General features: G+C 35.6%; 1 long non-coding RNA gene and 1 pseudogene across 2 annotated transcripts; one reads left to right on the plus strand and one right to left on the minus strand.

The window, feature by feature from the left end:
- Window positions 1–214: 214 nt before the first annotated feature.
- LOC126854527 (uncharacterized) lies at window positions 215–3,196 on the minus strand. 2 transcript variants are annotated; one of them, XR_007688115.1, is made up of 6 exons: window positions 3,130–3,196; window positions 1,397–1,487; window positions 1,246–1,311; window positions 969–1,088; window positions 570–727; window positions 215–479 (listed from the first exon to the last, which is right to left on the minus strand). It is a non-coding gene; the product is annotated as an uncharacterized LOC126854527 (long non-coding RNA). The 2 variants fall into 2 exon arrangements; XR_007688114.1 differs by lacking the exon at window positions 3,130–3,196 and having other exon boundaries at window positions 1,397–2,114.
- A 7,428-nt stretch (window positions 3,197–10,624) lies between these two features.
- On the plus strand, window positions 10,625–11,568 carry LOC126854644 (uncharacterized; annotated as a pseudogene).
- Window positions 11,569–22,505: the final 10,937 nt, after the last annotated feature.

Consider the following 22,505-nt stretch of genomic DNA (forward strand, 5'->3'; position numbering starts at 1 on the left):
TGAATACATCAGCGAAGACTTTAGCATATAATATCTAAATATGGCATATTGTAATATATATATATATATATATATATATATATATATATATATATATATATATTATACACATTATATGCATACTGTCTTTATAACAAAAGAAAATTTTTATAATCTGTTTTTAACCAATTTATCAACTTTATAATTATATTGGAATGGTAAATGTTCGGATTAATTTACATTTCACGGATCGTTTTTATTTTTATATATATTGAGAGTACATTATATAAAAAAACACATATACAATATCTTATATAATATTATATGTATTTATTTGGGTTTGGGGGTCGAAGTCTCAATCTGTATATATTCGGAGGAACAAATCGTGGAGGGAATGATGCTATTGGGACAAAATGTAAGCCTCTTCCCGTAGGAAGAATCTGCTCTCTAAATGAATAGATAGGGACCATAGAGCTTATAATTGATCTCGGAAGAACATTCTAGAAATTGAGAAATAAATCGATTACGATTTGTATAGAGATTCGTTAGTACAAAAATTAGATTTACATGGATTTATATAACTCACGTACATAATATATAGGCACAAGAATTGATCGTTTGATATAATGCAGTACTACATTTCTTCCTTCTCCCGAAACTATCTCTATCTGTATCTCTATTTTTTTTCACGAGAATGTTCACTCGATCTGTCACAATATCTATCGTATAAAATTTTTCTTTTAATGGTCTGTAACAATAGCAATAAAAACAATACAATTACAATAAAAAAAATAATAACTATTTTTAATAAAAGAACAGTATCTTTTCTGCCCGCTTCTTGCAAATATAATCAATTAGTTCAATTAATATATTCCTAATAATATATTTAATGTTAAATATTTTAAAAAATGTTAATGACACTTTTGCAATAATAAAAGTGTTTATAATAAAATTGTTAATAATAACAAATAATATCGATAATTTCATACCTGGAATGTGACTTGTGCGAGTCCCGTTCTTTAGAACGCGAACGATTAGTATTGTATTTATGTGCATCTTTTTCTGTGTAATTCTCTTTATACTCTTTGTACTTCTGTATGCTGCTTCTTCTAAAACAAAACAGAAATCTAATTTTCAAAAATCTACATTTATTACAAATTAGTTTTTATCATATATAATATTTGTTTCTTTATTGCTTTAAAATAAATAAAGTTAGATGCTTCTTCATAAATAAATAAATAAACATATAATGACTCATTGTTTTACTCGATAGTCTTATGATGATCACAAAATTCTGTCCTGCTATCCTGATGCTTTGAATCTGTAGGATATCTAAAATGAAAAAAAAAATTTTAAATTAAATTAAATGTTTAATTTAAATTTTTTAGTTAAATATTATAATTGACAATTAAACAACCTGGATTAATGAGAAGATAGATATCTGGAACTATATGTAGAACTCAATAATAAAGAATGTTTCTTGAAAGTTTGCGGTCTGGTGATCGAAACTGTAACATTGTGTTATGTTAAAGTATGGGAATTTTTCATGTGTTATATTGATATTTAGGATTTATAAAATGTTGATAACTAAAATATTAATTTATCTTAATGACGATCGCAGTGGAGAAAATGAAGGTAAATTAAAGGAATAAACACAACAATATGGCGATAAGATTTATGTATAGATTGCAAAACGGTATAATGTAAGCGCGTCTCGACGGGATAAGTTTAACATACAAAGAAATTAACGAGAACAAAAGACAAAGAAAAGAGGTGCGAGACCCATCGAGCTGAGGCACCTTGTTAGTCTCTGAAAATGATATTACTAAACTAGCATGTAGATGTCACGATGTGAATCGCCGTAATGAATATTATCCCGAACAGTTTATTCTATATATATATATAAAAAAGAAGTTCTGACTGACTTCACTGACTCATCAACGCTCAGCTCAAACCGTTTAATCTATTCGGGAAAAAATCCATATATAAATATCTATAAGGCAACATATATAAATGTATATGAAATATGACTATATACAACTATATATGATTATATGTAATTTTGTATCCATGTAGCAAAAATAGCTATTTTGACATCAAATTTGATTAAAATGATGTCAAAAAAACTATTTTTGCTACCTGGGAATGATGGTATATTATACATAATCTCGTATAATATATACCCAGTATAATATTATACGAAATAAATAAATATACAATATTTACAACGTATAAATATATAATATTAATGTAATCAATATAGAAAAATTTAAATAATTTATTTTATATAATTAAAGATTTTATTTATGTGGAACTTCTATTTTATATTGTACATAATAATTAAATAATTTCATTTATTCGGACAGAAATTGTCCGAATAAATGAAATTATTCGTATAAGAAATCGTATAAGAAATTGAACTGATAGAAATAATAATATATGTTATTAGCAGTATTAGCCGTATTGCAGGCTTCATATACACTTATAACAAGAATTTGAATGCGGGTATAAATAATGAAGAGCGCGCCGCATAACGATAAGCGAATGAATTATAATTCGAATACAATTGTATAAAATTATATGCAACTATACATAATGTATAATTGCACATAATTTTAATATAATTTTAATAATGTTATATATAAATTATATATATTTATATATGTATGTGTATGGTTTTTTTTCCCGGGCAGAGTGGCCAACAGAAAATAAAGGTGAAGAAAAACTAAGCACTCCTGTCCATTTCAGGCATTACCATCCTACTAATTTTAATTGTCGGTTAATCTAACCGAACTTGATGAAATTAACCCTAGTCATACTTGTATTATTTGTTTTATTGTATACTAATGTTCTTTAACTAGTCCTAAAGGATGCGTTCCGTATCACGCATAGATCGCCTGAAAATCTATAGTTCACGTAATAGATATTATAGATTTTCTAAGTTATCTATGCGCTCTATGCATGAAACGAAACGCATATTACGAAACCAATATTATGATTACAGAATTTCTGATCTTTCTAACTCATTATAGTCTATCCTTAACCTCGTCGAATCGTATCAAAATACAATTTAATTAACGCAAAGTTTAAAAGATATTATAATAGAAGAACTTGTAAACGGCGGCCAAAATAGTTAAGAGGTTACATTACAGTTAAGTTTTCTCAATATTCTATTCACTTTCTCTTTCAAAATTTGCTATCAAACGCTCACGGCGACTTACTTCCGAGCTCCGGGCGTCGTGAGCATAGACATAGAAATATAAAGACCGAGCATATTATTGCAAGGCGAAGCCACTGTGGGACGATGCGACGAGGTAAATTGTGCCTCAATTTGATTGGCTGTTATATTACATAAGTTCACGTCAATAATATTCATGTTGGCGACTGTTAAACGATCACTTTAATAGTATTTGTCTATATGTTAAAGAATTTTGTCAAAAATAAGATATATAAATATATAAATATATTACATATATATATATATATATATATATATATATATAATTATATAAATTTATATTTATATATTTAAAAATATATATATATATTTTTTTAAATATATTTTAAATATATAAATTTATATTTATATATTTTGAAATATATATATATATATATATATATATATATATATATACATATATATATTTAACAGTTTTAAAAGATACATATAAAATATATTTAAGTTAAATATGTTTGTTGTAGAATTAAAAATAAAGAATAACATTTATGTTATAATTATATAATAATAATTATATTTTATAATTATATATTATAATATTTGACATTATTATTTAATATTTAATATTTATGATTTATATTTAGTAATATTCAATATTTATAATAAATATTGTTAATTTTATTGATTTATTTAATATACTATACTAATAAATATAATATTTAACAATACAACACATACAGGGTATCTTTAAAGTTTGACTCCACTCCTGGATTTCGGAAACGACTTTAAACATGGAAAAAACGTTTCAGACAAAAGTTGCTTAAATATGGAAAAATGTTTCAGACAAAAGGATATTGAGGGGGACACATGATAAAAATTATGAACTTGATCTTAAATGATCTATTGAAGATCAGGTGAAGCTCATCGATGTTTTCTTAAATGGAACCCCCCCATTTTTTATTATATATTCTTGTAGCCCTAGTCGAGACGTTTTCAAAACACTACCTATTTTTGTTTTTTGCGCAAGTCATTCCCAAGATAGGAAGCTTCAAAATTGACATACCACCGACATTCGCATTACCCAAGGTATATCGCGTGGAAGTTGCACGGATTTATGTCAACTGACGAGGGCTATAAGAATATGCAATAAAAATGGGGATTCCATTTAAGAAAACATCGATGAGCTTCACCTGACCTTTAATAGGTCACTCAAGGTCAAGTCCATAATTTTTATCATGTGTCCGCCTCAATATAACTTTTGTCTGAAACATTTTTCCATATTTAAAGCCGTTTCCGAGATCCAGGGATAGGGTCAGATTTTAGAGATACCCTGTATATAATACAATTCAATAATACAACATGTTACACAATATATTAATATAAATACAATATTCATTAATATAACATATAATAAAATAAAATACAACACATATATAATACAATATATACATATAATATTGTTACGTCCGTCCCTGTTTATTTTGTCCCTGCGTGTCGTCTGTGGTAATCTGCTGTACCGTTTCTAGGAGATAATTCGCTAACGCGTCGCTAAGGGAGATGTTTGAAAAACAACAGCTGACATTTTGTGTTTAGAGCCGCCATCTTGGTCTCGCGACGAATTTGATTCTGTGCGGACGTTTCTACTGTTAATTCCGCTTTTCATTACAAACGAGGTTATCAGTTGCGTGTTGTGTTCTATGTTCTTAACTGTAATAAAGTGTAATAAACTGTAATAAAAATAAAAATTCCTTTCGTTCTTTTGAAACCAGTGTTATTATTTACGACACGGAGCGTGAGTGCTGATTGTGTCGTGCACGATTTGATTATTCTCAAAGTCGTCGTGCGGACGTAACAATATAATAATTTTTCATTGACCCGATCAGACACAAACTCGATCGGACACAAATCCGATCGGACACAGTCCCAATCGGATATAGACTCGATCGGACATAGGCCCAGTTGTTTTCGATGAGAAATAAATTGCGCGTGAATCTAACTTCGGGAAATAACAAAAAAGTTCATATAAAAGAGCACTTATCAATATATAGATTTGAGTTGAATCTCGCGTGAAAAGTTGTAAACCCATGTGAAACTTCGCTTCGCATGAAAAGTTGTACATCCATATGGAACATCATTTCGCATTGAAAAGTATATGCGTAGAGACAGTATGTTCCGCTCCCCCCCGGCGGCGGGGATCCATTATCAAAAAATTAGACACATATAGGTTTGCGTTTAATCTCGCTTTGCATAGAAAATTGTAAATCTATGTGAAATCTCACTTCGCGTTGAAAGTTGTAAAACCTATGTTAAAACTTCATTTCGCATTAAAGTATTTGCGTGGAGGCAGTGCATTCCGTTCCTATCTGCAGGGGGGGAGCTCCACTATCAGAAAACTAGATACATAGGTTTAAATTCAACCATCGGCCTTGTGTCCGATCGGGTTTGTATCCGATTGGGTATGTGTCTGATTGAGTCTGTATCCGATTGGATCTATGCCCGATCGGGTCTGTGTCCGATCGGGAAATATTATCGTATCCGATCTGTAATGTGCGCAAATGGGACAATCCTAGCGAATGCCGCCGGAGGTTCAAAATCGGCGATTTATATATTATCGAAACGAAAGGCTTTCGGGGCGTGTGCAGATCACGTGTTGCGTTCTGGAATGTTCTCAGAATAAGTGGAGAACTTCCAAGAAGAATTGTTTAACAACAATCCTTCTGAGAATTGTCGATCGATATCTATTATCTATAGGTTTCGGCGTCCACGCAGCTCCAAAGCCGCAGCTCCAAAAGCCGTCGCGGATCTATTCGACTTATCGTTCGCAATATCAGGTGTCACCGATATGAGACTTCCTATGCGCATTCTTTTCATCTTAAATAATATTTTATAATATAAAATCCTTAACAATATAGTTAATATTTATGATTATTAATTTATGGAATTATTTGTTTTATTTATTTTTGTTTTGGCAATTAATTATAAAGTTCAAATATTTTATAATTTAGAAAAAAATTATTTTAGATAACTGCAATGTATATAATTTATGATTCCATAAAATATAATATAAGTTTTTTAACGATGTGCCATATATCGAAATACTAACAAAAGCATTAAAATTTCATAGATTGTTCTATTATTTTTTCTGAATATTTGTGCAAAAACTGAACACAATTCTCTTAACGATTTGGAAATTATTTAAATTTAAAGTTACTATTGATTCTTATGGAAAATCGCCTATTATAATACTTATTGACAAATTTGACAAAGAAAAAATATTATCAATGAAATAAAAATTTTTACATATATTAAGGAAATTTTAATAAATATTTGTGCAAAACTTGATTTAGATCCACTTATTCGTTTAAAAGTTATTTATTAAAAATTGTAGAAAAATATTATCTGTCTCTTTCTCTCATTCTACAAATTACTCGTTTTTCATTGTTTTTTTGCAGTTGATTTCAGAAAGTATTCAAGATCAAAAGTTTTTGCCATAAATTAGGAAAAATATTAATTAGAACTATTTTTTTTTATGAAGATGTCAAAATCTATATTATTTTGTGATACTTTAATTTTTTTCATAACCCGGATTTATTTTTTTGATTTTTCAAACAGCATAAACGTAAGAAACATGTTTTCTTTTTAATTTTAACAGTTTTTTGCTACTATTGTATATTCAGAACATTCTTAAATCTATTGTACAATATTTATGATCGCTTGATGCGCTACAAAAGCATATATTAATTTATAAAGATGATCCCTTTATGGAAGCATTTTATAATAACTTGTTTTAATCATTCATTATAAATTTAATTCTTTATAAAGTTAAATAGTATTGAATATAGTATTGAAAGTTTTATATGTAGTTATTTGAAAAAAGATATAATATAAAAGATATAAAGTATTTTCAACAAATTATTATTATATGCATTTTATGATTCCATAAAGTGCGGTGCATTTTTTCCTTAAATTTAAGCATGGATAATTATTATATATTTGTCTATATGATTATTTATTAAAATCTTAAAAGTTAGATATTAGTATTGGTATTATCGAATGCCTTAAAGTTAGATCGCAAATCTATTCTTAAAGTAACCAGCAGGTTAATTCTAGAACGTTACTGCTGTGCAACTAGCTAGTTTTAAATAACGTTTTCTTATTGGTCGGTCCAAAGAATTCTCAATTTCTTGTGCAATTGATTAATTACTGTTAAAAAAACTAAAATATATTTAATTTCTAAGTTAAATAATATGAAACTAGAACGACGAGCGATAATGAAATTAATAAGTAATTAAAATAAAAGCAAATGGATTAAATAATTATTTTATATTCCGTAGGTATATAAAAGCAGTATTTAACTTAGAACATATAATACTGAAAGGGGAATGTTTATACTTTTCTCTTAGAAAAATATGTCCGAAGGAAGTGAGAAAGAAAATCATAGTTGCCTCTTTCTCGTGAATAACTGTTCTCAAGTGCTCGCCATTTACTGATGCATACAAGCATTGTATCTGATATCAGCATCTAGATATACATACCTCCACAAATCAATTACGTATGTTTTTTTTTTTTTAATGAATAAATCATGGAAAAAATCGGAGAATAATTAAATAAATAAATAAATGATGAAATGCATGAGTCAAGAAATGAATAAATAAACGAGTCAAAATGAATAAATAATAAAATCGGTTAATGGATAAATAAATAAATCGAATAAAAAAATCGATGAATAAATGTAACGAACAAATACTTGAATAAATAAAAAATAAATTAATCAATATTGAGATTTAGCAATCGATGCATAAATAAATATATAATATATTTATTTAATATATAATATATTTATCATATATAATATATATAATATATTTATTTATGCATCGATTGCTAAATCCTATGTATCGGTGTTTGTGCTTTCACGGACACTATACACATATGCGATGAAAGAGAGACAAAGACGACGCAATCATCTCTCTTTCTCAAGCAATCAATGCTTACGAAAAATGAATGTGGCTACGTGTTTCCAATTCCAAAATGTAAAAATGTACTGCTCTACAGCCTAGAGAAAGCGTCCCACGAAAATCGCCGGCATTGCCGCTCTCAGGCTTTTCTCTGATTAAAAATATCAACGGTAAGAAATGTAAGTATTATTTACTACCGACCGCATAAGAGCTGAACCCTAAAGTGCCCAAGTACCCTAAAGAAGAAGTATTATTTACTATTTGCTACATTAACTACTATATATAGAGAAATTAGGAAAAAAATTTTACGTTTTATTATTTAAGAAAGCGCACAATTAGAAGATTTAGATGCTGTTTGGATAACTGAGAAATACGAAGAATTTACGAATTACGAGGAACACATTGTGTGAAGAACGTTCATTGCTAGCAGTAGGAATACTAGGCTGGTTCTAACTCAGGTCCTCCGTGGGATGTGCGGGACGAGGGGAAGTCGCGCGGGGAACTTGAAGGCGCGAGGGTTCTGACGTCGCGCGGGTAGAGATTGGGGAGCGGACATATTTATGACCGGTGCGTATATACAAAGACGAGCGCCGATGTTTGGCTGCTATATTTATTATAAACAAATAGCATCTATTGCATGTTCGATGTGAACAGAATTTTTTGAGTGGTATCGTGGGAGCGGGACATGTTTAAACTGGCGCATATACAAAGGCAAGCGCCGATGTCCGGCCGCTATAATTTATAAATAATATAAAATAAAATAGAACAATCGCGGTCCTTTTCATTTCTTTTCTATGAAAAGCCGTTCAGAAAGATCGGTGATGAAACAACGCCAGTCTTCTCGAGATGACAAAAATAAGTAGATATCCCTTACCGAAATTTTTCGGTGGAAAAAAACTAAAAGATGCCGACAAAATACCGACAAGATAAAACTTCTAACAAAATACCCTGCAAATAAACACAATAGCATCTAGCAATAAAAATAATGATAGAATTTTCTCTAACATTCACGTGCAAAGAAACCCTCGAACCGATATTGAACTCACCAATCGACGATCACTACGAGTAAAATAAGAAAAGTAGGAGAAACAACCCGCCTAATGAAGACGCTAGCATAATTTTTAATTCGTCAAAGTTGGAAGATCCCTACTTCTGTACAAGTCTAATTCGTAAAACTAGAACCTCCTACACAATTTTTGTTTTCTAGACACACCCTTCAAAAAAACGATAAATAATGAAGAATGAAGAGTGTCAAATCATAGTAGTATACGATTTGAAAGTGTATACATTGATTAGAAAAATATAATGGATACTTTAAAAGATTTGAAAGTGTGTACATTGATTGGAAGATATAGAGGATATTTTAAAATCTTTTTTAAAATTTTGTGTGTGTGTCATATAAAGTATTCAGTAATGTTCAGTGTTCAATATAGAAGAAGATTTTGCCACAATAATTTGGAAAAAATGGAACAGATAGACAATAATAATTTTGAAGCTATATTAGACGAGTCTGATGAAGATCACGCATTGTCGGATGACAGTAATTACATTAGTGATCAAAGTGAATATCTTACGGAAACAGTGGATAGGATAGCGTCTCATTTGGAAATTATTGCGCTAAACGGACGTACAAAGTGTTGCACCATCTACTTTTGTTATACACACAGGTGGTGCTTTATCTTTATGCACTTCATGCATGATTGCTGTATCAGACACCGATACATGTATACTATTCGAAAACATGTGATTGAGTTACATGATGCAGTGGATGGTCGATTCTGCTCCAATTGCAGTAATCCATTATATCAGATCTTTCCGTGTAATATGTGCCCGATTTGCACACTGTAAAATAAAAGAAGAAAAAAAAAAAACATCGGGCAGCAGAACATTGAACGCGATCTGTTGGAACAATCCCACCAAATCATCACTTTGGGTGAATATTTTGCATGGGCGCAACAATTCGAAAATTTTATTAAACAACTCGAGGAACACAGTCGTGCCAAGTGTCCGCGACTCTCGATCGGAGTTCTCTTTGGTGGCCAGAATCGCGCGACTCGAGGGTGTAAAGACTCGATTAGAAAGACAATTTATTCCTAGTGGTGATGATTACAGTGACAATAACGCGAAAAGACTCGTTTGGCGGGAAATCGATATCGCGTTCGAAAACCGCATATCGACTGATGCGGTTATAAATCATAATCATATCGAACCGCGTCAATTTCTCGAGGACACCAAAGATATTGTGCTCTAACACGTGCAAAACGTGTTGAAAAAACATTTTAATATAAAAGTGAATACAGTGTTTAATGCTGAGTTTGTATCGGGTGATAAGCGCGCAAATAAGAGCATTAATACGAGAAACTGCGAATTCTTTCGCACGGCCGATCTACATGAGTAGTGCGTCATCGAGCCCACCATTGCCTCGCTAGAAGAATTTCAAGTACGCGACAGCGGGTGGGCTTTGTCGCGAATACTAGATTTGACAATTAATGTAACTAAATATAATCCAATGCGCGCGGGATGTTATATTAAATTACCGCGAGAAATAATAATGAAAAGAGCGGTGATAAACGTGCAGTCTAATGACAATGCGTGTTTTGCGTGGGCGGTGGTCGCTGCTCTATATCCAGCTGCAAGAAATGTAAGCCGGGAATCATCATATCCACATTATACAACAGTGCTAAATCTCCAGGACGTTAAATTTCCAGTAACTGTGAGTCAAATTAAAAAGTTTGAACATTTAAATAACATCATCATCAATGTGTCTGCACCGAGAAAAAGGAAGATGAAAATTCCATAATTCTCCCGATACGGCTTGCTAATGGAAAGAAGGATAGACATGTAAATTTGCTATACATGCAGGATCTACGAGACGACAATGTAGGACATTTCGCATGGATTAAAAATCTATCTCGCCTCGTCAGCTCAACAATTAAGCAAGAAAGATCACAGGAAATATATCTGCAATTAGTACGTATAATTAATAATAAAAAATGCAATATATATATAAATTATATACAAAAGAAAAATTAATTAATTATTTCTATTTTCTTTTTTTACAGATGTTTACACTATTTTGAATCCGACAACAAGTTGCAATCGCACAAGATAAACTGCCGACAAATAAACGAGTGCGCCATCCGCTTACCGAGCGAGAAGGATAAATGGCTCAGCTTCGGCAATTACAATAGAAAGGAGCGGCTTCCATTCATCGTTTACGCTGACTTGGAGTGCGTGCTGAAAAAAATCAACAGTGATCCGATGACGTCTACGTACACATTTCAACATCGTGAAGTATTTAGCGTTGGATATTACATGCAATGTGCGTATGATGAAATGTTATCCGCGTATCGCTCTTATTGCGGCGCCAATTATATCGTGTGGTTCGCCAACGAACTCGAAAAATTAACGCACCGCATAAAAAATATAATATCTACAAATATCCCCATGTAACTCTCTCGCACAAAGTGGGAGACATTTCACAGCTCAACGCAATGCCACATATGTGAAAAATCGTTCGCGCCGGACGACATGCGAGTACGATTATTGTCATCTGACCGGTCGTTACAGAGGTCCCATGCATTCAAATTGTAATTTAAATTATAAAACCTCTTTTTGTATTCCCGTAGTTTTTCATAATTTATCCGGTTATGACGCACATTTTATTATAAAAGAAATAGCTACCGCGTTCGAAGGAAAAATCGACGTATTACCGATAACAAAAGAAAAATATATTTCATTTACAAAACATATTAAAGATATCACCGAAACAGAATCACAAAACGAGATAAAATTACGGTTCAACGATTCGTGCAAATTTCTTTCAACTAATCGACAAATTAGTATCGTTTCTAAATAATGATAAACTCAACATATTAAAATCAAAATTTCAAAATTTATCGATTGAAGAATTCAATTTATTGTCACGGAAAGGCGTCTTTTCATACGAATACATTGACTGCGTGGACAAGCTGTAGGATACGCTTTTACCACCGCGCGAATTATTTTACAGTTCTTTAACCGGTGACACTGTATCCGAAAGCGATTACGCGCACGCCGAGAACGTTTGGAGGCGGTTCTCCATTCAAACGCTGGGCGAATACAGCGATCTATATTTAAAAACGGATGTCTTATTATTGGCCGATATTTTTAAAAATTTTCGTAACAGTTGTATCGAGAGTTATGGATTCGATCCCGCTTCTTATTACACTTTGCCAGATTTCACATGGGATGCCATGTTGAAACATACAAGTATTACATTCGAATTACTAACTGACAAGTAGTCGAGAAAGTAATGTTTATCGAACGCGGTATTCGCGGTGGCCTAAGTCAGTGCTCCGGCAGATAGGCGCAAGCCAATAATAAGTACATGCCGTCTTACGATCCATCGAAACTATCGTCGTACATGATGTATTTCGATGTAAACAACTTATATGGTTGGGCGATGTGTCATCCGTTACCTTATGGCAAATTTCGATGGGTCGATGACATTTCTGATTTTAACATTAGCGCGATCGCTTCGGATTCGCCAACAGGTTATATTCTTGAGGTCGATCTAGAGTATCCGCAAAGTAAACATGATGCACATGCTGATCTACCGTTCTGTCCAACGCGCGATAAGCCACCTGGCAAACGGCAAACGGCAAACTCCTCGCGACTCTATGCGATAAAAAACGTTATGTTCTACACTATCGCAACGTGCAGTAGTGCACGCGTCATGGTCTTCGCGTCACAAAAATACATCGCGTATTGTAATTCGCTCAATCCGCATGCCTCCGCGATTACATTGAACTCAATACCCGATTTAGAACGCGCGTGACAATTTCGAAAAAAATTTGTATAAATTTATGAATAACGCAGTATTTGGTAAAACTATGGAAAACATGCGCAATCATGTTGATGTAAAATTATAAACAAAGTGGGACGGACAATACGGCGCGGAGGCAATGATTGCGAAACCAAATTTTCACAGCAGAAGTGTCTTTTCAGAAAATTTAGTCGCCGTTGAACTGCGCAAACTTGAGGTGAAATTCAATAAACCGATCTACGTCGGTATGTGCATACTTGATATATCGAAAGTGTGTTTATACGAATTTCACCATGAATACATGTTACCATTATATCGCGACAATTGTAAAATAGTGTACACCGATACAGATAGTTTAATTTATTATATTAAATGCGACAATATATATGAAAACATAAAACGCGATATCGATAAATTTGACACGAGCGATTATCCGATTAACAACGTGTACGGTATACCGCTCAAAAACAAGAAAGTCCCGGGCTTGATGAAAGACGAAAATAACGATGCCATCATGACCGAATTCGTTGAACTTAGAGCAAAAATATACGCGTTACGAGTAGATAAAAAAGATACGAAAAAGGTTAAAGGCGTCAAGAGTAACGTCGTTGCTCGTACTATAACTTTTGACGATTACACGCAATGCCTTCACGAAGAGATTGAAATGACTCGACAGCAATCATGTATAAAGTCAAAATTGCATGAAGTATATATCATCCGCGAGACAAAAATTGCTCTAAGTCCATACGATGACAAGCGATATATCGTACCTGACTCGACCGACTCGTTACCATGGGGACATTATCGAATATCCTTATAATGTAATGTAATATAATGTGACATAATGTAATATAATGCATGCGTGCGTGTATGTGTGTGTGAGTATGTGTGTATATGTATGTAACACATTGTATTATACTATTGACTATCAAAGCAGGAAAATAAAAAAAAAATATACTTTTATCTTTATTTTTCTTTTATATTTTATATTTTATATGTTGTATATATCTTACATATATTTTTACATATTTCAGATTTTTTACATGTATCATATTTCATTTTTTTATATATTAAAATAAAATGCAGTTTGTATTAATTAAATGACATTGTCCTTGTGTATCCAAGAATTGTGTGATCCATCCCAGCCATTTCACGTAAACCTCGTCCCTCCTGCGCAGTACTTTCTCCATGAGATACACGTCCGGATAATTCGCGCGACGCAACTTGTACTCGTAGAACGCTTCAGCAATGGATTTTCCGCGATAGTTCTCGAGTAGATAGATTACGGGATTAATACGCTGCTCTTTAACGATCTTAAACACCTCGGTGGTCCAATTCGGTGTATAACCTTTCTCGAAAATCGTCTTGTATTTGCTAACGCGTATCGAGTCATCTATTTTGAACTTTGCCGGACCCGTTATCTTTATCGCATTGTACATCGTAGCCAAGAGTCTTTCAGCGATCGTGGGGGTAACGTCGACGGGTCGCATACCGATCGTTCGATACTTGCGCACGTTGTAATCCACGAGTCGCGGCAATTCGTCCATCCATTTGTAAGTTACGTTTGAGCGTAAACATCTTCCACATATTTTCAGCGTGCAATTAAATCGTTCGACGACCGATGCTTTCAACACTGAATATGTGGAATAATGATTGATGTCGTATTTCTTCATAAGGCGTTGCACATCGGTATTGTAAAATTCTTTCCCCATATCAGTTTGCATGTTTCTCGGACATCTCTTGCTATCTCGAATTATTTCAGCTATAGCATCAGCTGTCTCGCTTCCGCCTTTACTCTTGAGCGGCCCACGCGTATTTGCTCAGCACATCGATGACGGTAAGAATGTAGTGGTGGCCTTTGATGAAACGCGAGGACGCATCTCGACGATGTCAGCTTGCCACAGGTCGTCGTAATCCCGCACTACGACGCGTCTTCGGAGAAAATTTCTTCTCACTAGAGCATGCAGTTCCTCGACGAGTCGTATTTTTATTGGATTTTAACGATGTCATGTTTTTTTAATGATGCGATTGGTCTCTTATTGGAGCGTAATAATATATATGAAGAAATTACATTATCATTTATATCTGAAATTTTTTTTTAACCATTCAATAGCTGTTTATTTTCGTTTCAATAGCGGTTCTCTATCCTCCGTATGCCAATAGCAATCCGTTAGCCGTTCGTAGACGTTTCTGAGTCATTCCTGAGCAGTTTGATAGCTGTATCTGAATCGTTCCTGAGCCGTTTGACAACGATTCGACAGTTGTTCCTGAACCGTTCGTTGCTGTTCGTTGCCAACCATCGTGGTCAACCATTCATAGCCGATCTTGGACCGGTTGTTGTCCATTGTTTGTTGGCGTTTTGTTGATGTTTCGTTGGTGTTTTGTTGTCGTTCGGTGACGTTTGTTGGCGTTTCGTTGGTGTTTCTTGGCGTTTCATTGATGTTTCGTCGTCGTTTGTTAATGTTTCATTGATGTTTTGACTACTCGTTTCTAATCTAGCGATATTCGCACGCCAAAGCTCGTTTATCACAATTTGTAACTCTCGCACGTTTTTCTCGAATGCAGCAAGCTTCTCGTCTGACTCTTTCTGTTGATTCCTCAACGTTTTAACACACTGATCCACGTACAGTTTGTTGACGGCATCGGTATCGGCTTCAGGTTGCGCTACACGGCGAATCTTGCGCGACCTCACGTCATAGTCCGTAGCGACGAGACATAGAGCGTTTTCGCGCACGTAACTTTTTACCAATTTATGATCACTTGTATCATTTCGCTGTTCAAATAATCCAAATTTATTTATATGCATCATCGATATGAGTAACACCAATCGATTGATTAGTTTTGTCGAGGCACCGTTTAATTTATAATAATACCAGCTTCGCGAAATTCCTCGATGATCGACAAGATTTCGTTGTCGTGACCATTGTGACCCTTCGCTTGGCGCGAAGCGTCGAGCAATCATAGACGATCCATCAACTCGTTGGGATCGTCCCAATGCACGTAATCAATTTTATTGTCGGTTAGCGACATCGCGCGAGGCATGAATACTCTTTTTCCAAATTTTTTCTTTCTCGGTTCGATCGACATCAACGGTGCGATTATTTCTTTGCACTTGTATCCTCTGTTGCCCCGTATTCGACCGTGTGCATCGTGATTGTCTTTATGCGCGCTCGTTGTCAAAAGCATGCTCTTGTACGTTTGCTTATCATCTTCTGTATAGATGACGGTCATCAGGTGTTCTCTTGAAGATGAACTCGTAAAGACCAGGTGTGCCGGCGTATTGTACGCCGTCGATAATTATGCTATCCGCGTTATCCATGTCAAAACGTTTATTACCGAACATCATTCCATCCTGATCGAGATAAACACCAAACACGTTATTTATACCGCTATTTTGATCACCGCTTAGGACAGGCCAGATATATTTTTGGCCCAGTGGCCCTAACTAATCTAGCAACATTTCTTGACCTTTCGGCGTTTGCAATTGATTTCGAACGGACGTTACGAGTGAGTCGTCCGTGGTTTCGAAAATATCTTCGCGAGCAAGTAATTCGGGCATCGTAGGTATGATTCTCGTTGTTACGGACGGTGTAGAAGTTATCGGCTGTTCGTCCAGTGGAGCCACCAATCTTTTCGATTTATGCGATTTGTCGCTGAGTGATTCGACCAGACGTCAGATTGTTTTTCTCTCTTTTTCGGTGTTGCATCTTTCTCACGCTTCTGGATGATTAACGGTTCGATTTTCGCGTCGATGTTACTCCCCGACTCGTTCTTTACCACTATCGAACTAGAGTTGTCGACAATATTTTGTAGCGATCCGATGAAAGATCTAAAGTATCTGTCCAATACGATATCCTTCTCGATTTTATCGGTCTTCAAAGCGCGATGTTTCTTGCGAATCGATTCGCTCGCAATTTTTCTCGCAATTTTTTCGCGCTCACAAATACCCTCGCTGTCAGCCATGTCAGTAGAGTGTCAATTTCTTACGTTTCACCACGATGATGTATCGACAACGACTAATTGCTTTGCGGTATCGCGAACACGTTAAATCCTTTTCTGTACCAACCATCGAGCGAGCTGTCTTTGTCTATCACTATGAATCCATACTTGTGCTCTCAACAATCGCGACATAACGCGCAAAATGCATCATAAGACATATCGGTATTCACGTGATCGTTATACACATGTTTCAGGTTGGTATCCTGTTGAACAGAATCAGTACGTTCGCATTGTCGTGTATCAGATGTTTAGGTATTCTCGCGTACGTCTGACAGAGATAAAAGCATTCGACGCTCGAGTGCCGACCCATTGAAAAGTACTTTCACCGCATCTTGCTTATCGCATGCCACGTCATCCAACACGAAGATCGAGTTTGGACTCGCTTTGCTCGGCGGAATGTCGTCACTGTTGTTGGAAAATGTAAAATAACCAATTTCATCGATCGATGTCAATAAATTCTCCAGATATCGATATTTCGGCTGTTGAAGCAATTTTGAATACACGTACACGTTCTCGAAACGTACATCGTGTGGACTTTCTATCAAACTTATCAACACGTTTTATCGCAATTCGAAGGATTGCAAATGATACCGCGTATAGTAGTCGGTAACATCGTACCATGCTTGCGCATCTCCGTTGTCCCACATCGACCGTAATTTGCCCGAAGAGCCGCAGCTACAGCTATTTGGGCAGCGATGAAAGATCGGTATAGGTATGAAGATGAAGATGAAGACGAAGATGAAGAAAAAGATGGTGAAAAAACGGATATTTCCAACAGCGAAACGAGGCGGTATATTGCCGATTATACCGATATTGGGCGCGCTCGGATCTTTGATCGGTGGAGCGGCCGGCGTGGCAAAAGCGGTGAACGACAGCAAAGCCGCGCGGTGTCAGTTGGAGGAGCTGCAACGTCACAATCGCGCGATGAAAAGTCACGGGCTTTATTTCGCTCCGTACAAATATGGACAGGGATTGTATCTCGGCCCGTACAAACGTGGACAGAACGTGGTAACGAAGAAAAAAAAACATCAAAGAGATGTTAAATATTACTGGCGTGACAACAAACATACAATTAGAACAACTAGCAAAACGTATGCGTATATCATACTTTAGAGGCATTTATATGCGTGATTCTTTACCAACCAGTGGTATACGTCGAAACGAGAGTGACATCGTGAATTTGGATAATATCAAAGGACCAGGTACTCATTGGGTGACGCAAAGAGGGATAATCGCGTTGTATATTTCGACAGTTTTGGCAATCTTCGACCACCAAATGAATTGATGCGATATTTCGGACGGAACGTGATGAATATACAGTACAATTACACACCTGCTCAAACTTACGATCAGAGTATCTGCGGACAATTGTGTCTGCAGTTTCTTCGTACTGTCGATGACGATCGGTGTGAATTTAAAGCCTGACGATGCGCCGTTAAGACTCAGTATTCGTTAAACAGTTTTCCCGACATGACATTCACGCTGACTGGGAACAGTAGCGTCCTCACGGCACACTACCATCCATAGATCCAGCCATAGATTTGAGCGACGGTGACTACGAGTTCGGTCTAACAAATTTTAAGACTTATCATACGATGCCAAACGTGAATTCCTCGACTAATAAATTTTATTTGGATGAAAATGACACGGAAATTACGATTCCCGAGGGATCGTACGAGATACACACCATACATGAATTTTTGAAACGTGCAATTTTACGGAAACGCCCGCTACGCGTGGTTCGCTCCGGCAATCGTTTTGATAAACGCGATGGTCAAATATCTCGTCAGAAGAGGAGACCGTTCAAGCAAACGGTGACAAGAACGAAACTGTAGAATACCCGATAATGCTCCGTGCTAATTATAATACGATGAATAGTAAGATCAGGTACGCTTTCAGAGTAAACTTTAACAAACCCAACAACATTGATCCGCTGCTGGGATTCTCAAACCGCATATTGTAGCCGAGATAGTGGCACCAATCGGACGTACCCAATAATATCATCAACGTAAACATTATCCACATAAAGTGTAACGTGACCGCGGGTGCGTACAGTAACGACAAACGCGTTCATACGATACATGAATTTTCACCGAGCGTGCCACAAGGATATAAGATATCGGAAACGCCTGCGCAGATCATTTATCTGCCGATCATCTCGCGGAGCATTACGGATCTAACGATACGCGTCGCGGATCAAGACGGACGACTGCTCAGTTTTCGAGGAGAAGAGATCACTATCAGATTGCACGTACGACGGCGACGAAATTAGCGTGCGAGACATGAGATGCTGTTGAACGACTCGGAGAAGAACGCGAGAGATAATAATATCTTTACGGTATTGATGATATCATCCGATCATCATCATCATCATTATCACTATTAGGTTGCGCTAAAAAGACGAGAAAGAAGCTCAGCGTATCGAACATTGAATTTTTACAATCTTTGGGCTTTGCGGTGCGAAATATCTGAGAAAATATGACCGACATCCTTAACATTGGAGGCGAGCCGGTCTTTGACGTATCGTCAAGATTGAGACTCACACGTACAATCCGTACGCCAATACAACGTTTGAACACAGCGACAAGATACGAATACCCACAACAACAGGATCTGTACACATTGCCGTATGAGAGTTTTCTATACATCGAGGGAAAACTAACGATAAACAAACCAGCTGAAGTATCTGATGTGATTCTGGGAAATAATTGCATCGCGTTCATGTTTGATGAGATTCAATACGAACTCTACGGTGTGGAGATTGATCGTAACAGAAATGTGGGAATAACTAGCACACTTAAGAATTATGTAACGATATCATCTGATAGAACCGTGATTATGAGGAATGGGATGCCGGTTGGGATGCACAGACTAATGCGAATGGATACTTTAATTTTTGCATACCACTTTACATGTTATTGGGATTTTGCGAAGATTATAAACAAATTGCAAAGATTACAATTAATGCTCGTCACGAGTTGATTTTAATACGATCGCGCAACGACAACAATTGTCTGATTGGGAATTTGGCGTTGAAACCTATGATTAACATATTCAAGATACAATGGCGAATGCCACACGTTATATTGAACGAGGTCAACAAGTTGTCAATGCTGCGCGCCTTGGAAAGCGGGCGATATCTCAGCATGGGTTTTCGCTCGTGGGATCTGTACGAGTTTCCGCTATTGTAGCGTACAACCAAACATTCGTGGGCCATTAAGACCGCGACTCAGCTGGAGAAGCCGCGATACGTTGTCTTCGCTCTACAGACAGGTCGGAAAAACGTCATGTCTGAGGATACGAGTCGATTCGATGACTGCAAATTGAACAACGTGAAACTCTATCTGAACTCGGAATGTTATCCGTACGACGATATGAATTTGGATTTCGATAAAAACAGATGGTCGATTCTGCACGACACGTATCAGCGTTTCTGCAAAAATTATTACGGATACGAGTATCTCGAGCCGAGTCTCACCGTCACGCAGTTTTTACGCAACGGTCCGTTCGTGATTATCGATTGCTCTCGACAAAACGAATCGGTCAAGAGCGCAACAGTGGATGTGACATTGGAATTCGAGTGTAAGGAGAATGTGCCGATGAATACCACTGCATACTGTCTCATCATACATGATCGCGTGATTCAATACAACTCGTTGACCAACGTTGTGCGCAAAATCACCTAAGTGTGGGGGCATAAGACGATATAAAACCTATAATGCATTAGGATCAATCGCAGTTTTCTTCTAGACGTGCTAATATGAAAAACGTTATGTCCGTACCAATGTTCATGGACTTGCAAGGATTTCTCGTCGGGATGAAATTTGTCGTAAAGGAGGTGGCGGTGCTGAGAAAGGGGACCATTTTGGCGCATTATATTTTTACATATCCTATGCCATGGAATCTCCTCACAAGATTCGTCATGTGCTTCCTGATTGATTGCGAATCACCATGGATTACGATGGGAAGACGGAAACATGCCGTACAGCATGGCTAAATGTCTAATTACATCGTGTTTGGTACAGAAAGGATGACGAGACGCCGATCCTCGTATACGGGGTCAAGGGATGTCAGAAACGAGAATAGCTGGTGGATTTACTTGAGAATTATGCGAGAGAAAATCTGATTATCGAGACTTTGGATGCTGATTATGAAGATATTGAATCTTTAAATAATCTAGATGTTAATGATACTATAAGATGTGGAAAACATGTTAAGAATTGCGCATTACAAAATGTATTAAAAATATTTAACTGGTGGGTATCGCAACGTCAAAAAGAATTGCGATATTTTAAAAAATAAAAATATGTAAACATTTATGTTTTATCTCTTCTTTACCCCACTTCTTTCCTCGCAAGTCGTTTCTAAGAATTCTTTTCAATTGGTTGTCTCTCCCTTCTCTTCAATTTCTGAGCCTCCTAAATTTCAAAGCATTAATCTCCCCACCACATCATACTTTTAAAAAATAAACGTATATTCGGTTTTATATGATCAGTGTCACGTCAACCGCTCTACTTTTCATAACCGAGAGACAAAATATACTCCGCTGAAAAAAGCAGCAATAGTGGTAAACGCTCCGCTGAAGGAAACAATAGTTTTAAACGCATGAATTATTATGTCCATCGAGATGAAATTAAGTCGCATAAGAAACCGCTTGATTCGTAAGTATCACAAAATGTTTCATATATTTCTTATATTATATATGTTTTTTCCATACTTTTTCATATTTAATTGTATTCTTTTTTTCAGACGTGATAAACCTCGTTGTATACCACGAATTTTGGTACGCAGATTTGCATTGACGCGCACGGCGTATCAATATTATATATATAGGACATTGGAATCAGCGTGGGACCCGAGTCCTTTGGAATTACATCTTGGTGATATCCGAGGAAATCACATAATACTATCTCATGAAACGTGGGAAATATTCATCAAAAGACGTATCCATATTGAGTGATTCCTGCAGTCGAATACATCTTCTTCGCTAAAAATTGAATATCTAGTAATGGAACATGTTAAAATACATGATGCAAGTGTTGTTAAACTTACAGTAGACGATTCTTGCTTATACATGAAACCAGCAACTATATTATTTTTATTCGAACTTGAACATTGCGTAAATCACGAATTTAAAATTGTATGAGAATACAGAAGACGTAAATGCGAGCTTTGATCAATTTGTTCGGTGTTTGCAAAGTAATATGCCTAGTGCCATGAGAGAAGATGCAGTCAAAATTTTGCGCAACGTTTGTGATAAAACATCTATTATAGATTGCGAATTAGTAGCTTATGCTGTGGATGAACTTTTGTGTGAAACCTTGAAACGAGATGATGTATAGTAATATAAATGAATGTGTTAAAAGAAAATGAAAAAAATGATTATCTATTTCTTTCGCTTCCCTTCCTTACATGTAAGATAGATATGTGATAAGATAGATAACCGCGGCGCGATCGGTGGACGAAGAATAGCGCGATATGTTTGCGTAGACGTAAGAGAGAGATAGCATGCATAGTGGGATAGGGATAGGGCGAGGCATCTATAATGTGTAGGAAAAGAATAGCGCGAGGCGTTCACGTGGAC

This window comes from Cataglyphis hispanica, chromosome 14 (assembly GCF_021464435.1).
Source record: "Cataglyphis hispanica isolate Lineage 1 chromosome 14, ULB_Chis1_1.0, whole genome shotgun sequence".
In the NCBI taxonomy this organism is placed as follows: domain Eukaryota; kingdom Metazoa; phylum Arthropoda; class Insecta; order Hymenoptera; family Formicidae; genus Cataglyphis; species Cataglyphis hispanica.